General features: G+C 53.6%; 1 non-coding gene across 1 annotated transcript; it reads right to left on the reverse strand.

Moving 5' to 3' along the window:
• Positions 1-1,901: 1,901 nt before the first annotated feature.
• Positions 1,902-2,092, reverse strand: LOC137330366 (U2 spliceosomal RNA). The gene has a single exon (XR_010965034.1). It is a non-coding gene; the product is annotated as a U2 spliceosomal RNA (small nuclear RNA).
• Between the last annotated feature and the right edge of the window lie 2,908 nt (positions 2,093-5,000).

A 5,000-nucleotide genomic window follows, 5' to 3' on the forward strand; every position in this document is an offset into this window, starting at 1 on the left:
CGTTCTCTCCCACTCTGGCCACATTTTTTGCCACCGTTTCTAATTGCAACAGTGGATGAGTTTAAAGAAGTTGCCGTTTTTTCCTTTCTTGCCAGGATTGCTTGACAGATTGGTAAATTTGCCAGTAGGCCACCAATCAGATGGGGGAGGGTTGTGTCTCAACGGACCTACGTCAGTCAGTCTCAGTCACTAACGAACTGCCGTGGAAGGAAACCTCTTTGAGTAAAACTAGTGACGTGACGTGTCTCACAGCGAGTGAGTGAGATTGCAACGGCCAATTGAGAAAGAGGTGAGGTGCTGACAATCAGCAGCTCGTGTTGAAACATTCATTCCACGGCAGGCAAGACCAATCAAAAAAAATACTGCAGATGCTGGCTCGGCTCGGCTGGCTGGCTGGCTGGCTGGCTGGCTGGCTGGCTGGAAATGGGAAATAAAAACACAAGGCGTGTTAAAGGCTGGTTAAACTGTCGAAAGAAACAAGGCGTTAATGTTTCAGAAGCGCCTATTGAAAGACGTCTCTCAAGCTGCTCCCTGACTGGGCCCTGTCCGTTGTCATGTTAATCGCTGGTTAAACTGTCGGAAGAAACAAGGCGTTAATGTTTCAGAAGTGCCTATTGAAAGGTGTCTCTCAAGCTGCTCCCTGACTGGGCCCTGTCCGTTGTCACGTTAATCCCAGGGCGGGGCGGGACTGCTTTGACCGGGAGACCTGTTTTCTGGGACGCAGGTGTGACATTCCAGGGAGGCACCTACTTTGTGCTGATTCGAAACGACCACGACAACGGCAACTTGCAGTTCTATATTACAACAACAACAACGCGCGTGTGGTAGTTGGGAGGGGCTGCGTTCGCGCTCTCCCCCCTGCATTGAAACTCAAAGTTCGATTTTCAATCCCATAGTCCACCAATCGGATGGGAGACGGTGTGTGTGTGTGTGTGTGTGTGTGTGTGTGTGTGTGTCAGTGTGTGTGTCAGTGTCAGTGTCAGTGTCAGTCAGTGTCTCTCTCTCTCTCACTCTCTCTCACTCTTACTCAGAGCTGCTGTGGAAGGAAACCTTTTTAAAAAGAACTTGCATATTGAAAAAAAGATGTGTCTCAAGCTGCCGGGGCCCTGTCCATTGTCACGTTAATGGCAGGACGGGGCAGGACTGCTTTGACCAGGAGACCTGTTTTCTGGGACGCAGGTGTGAGATTCCAGGGGACCTGCTTTGTGCTGATTTCCCTGCCTCCCTCCCTCCCCCCCAGGACTTCCTTCTGAACACCTTTGTCGTTTCAGCGAGGGCCAAAAGCCTGCCTGTGAAAGGGAAGGATCAGCCGGTCAGCCCCCTGTTGGTCGCTGCTGCCAGTGCAGCAGGCGTGCGTGTGTATTCGGCCTCGTGTCCAGGTCCCTCAGGGACTTGAGGCAACTCTCCCCGGTGGTCTCGTGGTCAGGACCGGGCTTCGAATCCCGGTCGGGGGGGATGACTTTCTGCTGCAGATTAATTGGCACCTCTGAAAGAAAGTCTCCCCTCCTGTGCGTAATGCTCCACCCTCACCACCACCGCCGCCTTTTCCACCCCTTGACAAACAGACAGACAGACAGACAGTCAGTCCAGTTCGGGAGCGCAGCTTTCATTTGGAAGCAGACCCTGCTTGTTTCAAGTCAACGACGCCAAGTTATTTTGCACTTTGAATTATATCGCTCCGTGCGAGCGGCACTCAGCCTTGGAGAAGAAAAAAATACCACTGAGCTGAGAAAGTTCTTTTTAAAACGGTTTCCTTCCACAGCAGCTCTGAGTGTAAGAGAGAGAGAGAGAGAGAGATATCAGCTTTATTCTCAGTAATAAAACACACACACACACACACACACACACACACACAGAGACACTGGGAAAGAGCTGTTTTTCCTTTTGAATATCTCCCCACAGGGAGGTGCACCGTTCCCAGAGACACTGCAATACTGGGTCGATGCGTGGAGTGGACGGAGCAAGCCCCTATTCCATCTCCCTGTTCCAAAAATCAATTTAATATATGGTCCCCAGATAGGGGACGTATCAGATATTAAACTGATAAGAACAGATACTACACTTGATCTTAGCCAAAAGGCCGAGAAGCGATACCGCGCTCGATGCGAATTGATCTCGGGTCCTGTTTGCCCTCCCTCTTTGTTCTCTGGCTGCCGGTGTTGAAAGCAGTCTCGAAGCACTGCCGTTCTCTCCCACTCTGGCCACATTTTTTGCCACCGTTTCTAATTGCAACAGTGGATGAGTTTAAAGAAGTTGCCGTTTTTTCCTTTCTTGCCAGGATTGCTTGACAGATTGGTAAATTTGCCAGTAGGCCACCAATCAGATGGGGGAGGGTTGTGTCTCAACGGACCTCCGTCAGTCAGTCTCAGTCACTAACGAACTGCCGTGGAAGGAAACCTCTTTAAGTAAAACTAGTGACGTGACGTGTCTCACGATGAGTGAGCGAGTGAGATTGCAACGGCCAATTGAGAAAGAGGTGAGGTGCTGACAATCAGCAGCTCGTGTTGAAACATTCATTCCACGGCAGGCAAGACCAATCAAAAAAAATACTGCAGATGCTGGCTCGGCTCGGCTGGCTGGCTGGCTGGCTGGCTGGAAATGGGAAATAAAAACACAAGGCGTGTTAAAGGCTGGTTAAACTGTCGAAAGAAACAAGGCGTTAATGTTTCAGAAGCGCCTATTGAAAGACGTCTCTCAAGCTGCTCCCTGACTGGGCCCTGTCCGTTGTCATGTTAATCGCTGGTTAAACTGTCGGAAGAAACAAGGCGTTAATGTTTCAGAAGCGCCTATTGAAAGGTGTCTCTCAAGCTGCTCCCTGACTGGGCCCTGTCCGTTGTCATGTTAATCCCAGGGCGGGGCGGGACTGCTTTGACCGGGAGACCTGTTTTCTGGGACGCAGGTGTGACATTCCAGGGAGGCACCTACTTTGTGCTGATTCGAAACGACCACGACAACGGCAACTTGCAGTTCTATATTACAACAACAACAACGCGCGTGTGGTAGTTGGGAGGGGCTGCGTTCGCGCTCTCCCCCCTGCATTGAAACTCAAAGTTCGATTTTCAATCCCATAGTCCACCAATCGGATGGGAGACGGTGTGTGTGTGTGTGTGTGTGTGTGTGTGTGTGTGTGTGTGTCAGTGTCAGTGTCAGTGTCAGTGTCAGTGTCAGTCAGTGTCTCTCTCTCTCTCTCTCTCACTCTTACTCAGAGCTGCTGTGGAAGGAAACCTTTTTAAAAAGAACTTGCATATTGAAAAAAAGATGTGTCTCAAGCTGCCGGGCCCTGTCCATTGTCACGTTAATGGCAGGACGGGGCAGGACTGCTTTGACCAGGAGACCTGTTTTCTGGGACGCAGGTGTGAGATTCCAGGGGACCTGCTTTGTGCTGATTTCCCTGCCTCCCTCCCTCCTCCCCAGGACTTCCTTCTGAACACCTTTGTCGTTTGAGCGAGGGCCAAAAGCCTGCCTGTGAAAGGGAAGGATCAGCCGGTCAGCCCCCTGCTGGTCGCTGCTGCCAGTGCAGCAGGCGTGCGTGTGTCCTCGGCCTCGTGTCCAGGTCCCTCAGGGACTTGAGGCAGCTCTCCCCGGTGGTCTCGTGGTCAGGACCGGGCTTCGAATCCCAGTCGGGGGGGGATGACTTTCTGCTGCAGATTAATTGGCATGAAGGAAAGTCTCCCCTCCTGAGCGTAAAGCTCCACCCTCACCACCACCACCGCCTTTTCCTCCCCTTGACAAACAGACAGACAGTCAGTCAGTCCAGTTCGGGAGCGCAGCTTTCATTAAGCAATGGCATTTGTGACAACTCATCGTCTGACAGGTTGATGATTTCCCCACACGCCTCCTGCCGAATAAAAGGCTCACCCTCCCGGACACTACCCCCAGAATCACCCCCCCCGCCATCCCCGGGGTGAATATTAAGCCCGAGAACACCGACTGTAACCAATCGCAGTGAAAAGTTGAAGTGGCAACTCATTAACCAGATTTATTTTGGGCAACTCATTAACCAGATTTTTTGTTCATTTGGTTTATGAGTTGCCAAGTGTAAATCTGGTTAATGAGTTGCCACTTCAACTTTTCACTGCGGTTGGTTACAGTCGGTGTTCTCGGGCTTAATATTCGCCCCGGGGGGGGGGGGGGTGTATAGCGGGCGATGGCCGGTGTGGAGTGCGTTTTTTGGGGGTTGATTTTCACTTTGCCTCGCTGGTGGAATTTGTGGGAGGCAGGCAAGGGGAATGGTGTGGGCTGGTGGGCGGCAAGGGAGATGCTTGCTTCGGGGTGTTATCCTCACTTTGGTCCGCTGGTGAGAGTAGGCAGCGGCAGGCTGGCAGGCAGGCAAGTGTGATGTAGTGTGGGGTGCAGTGCGGTGCAGTGCGGTGCTGCCCTGTCGTTTATGAAAGGTTGTAATGACACTGCTTTGCAGCTGACCATGTCCACTGATTTGTGACGCCCGTATGGAGGCTGATATCTCAGGAGGGCCGAGGCCGATTTCCTCCGGGGACGGCTCGTCGCGTGCGGCAGGACGAGGCGCAGCGGACGGTACCGAGCGCTCGGAGGTGCGGCGCTGCCCGTCGGAGGTACAGCGAAAGGCTGCAAACCGCTTTCCGCCTGCTAACTCGGCGGCCGTCAGACCGACCGACTCCGCTTTACCACCGGAGCTAGAGTCGGGCAAGGGGCACCGAAGGGTACCGGAAGGATCGCGTTCGCACGCCGGGAAGTCGACTAGCGGGCCGCTGAAAGCGAGCCGGGGGCCCCCGGTTTTTCTGTCCCACCTGGAGACTGATATCTCGGGAAGGCCGAGGCCGATTTCCTCCGGGTACGGCTGGTCGCGTGCGGCCGGACCAGGCGCAGCGGACGGTAGCGAGCGGTCGGAGGTGCGGCGCTGCCCGCCGGAGGTACAGCGAAAGTCTGCGAACCGCTTTCCGCCTCCTCTCACCGCACGGCTCTCCATTTCACCCACTGGCGGATTTTCACCCTCCGACTGCTCGCTACCGTCCGCTGCGCCT

The sequence above is a fragment of the Heptranchias perlo genome, chromosome 12 (assembly GCF_035084215.1).
Source record: "Heptranchias perlo isolate sHepPer1 chromosome 12, sHepPer1.hap1, whole genome shotgun sequence".
Taxonomy (NCBI): domain Eukaryota; kingdom Metazoa; phylum Chordata; class Chondrichthyes; order Hexanchiformes; family Hexanchidae; genus Heptranchias; species Heptranchias perlo.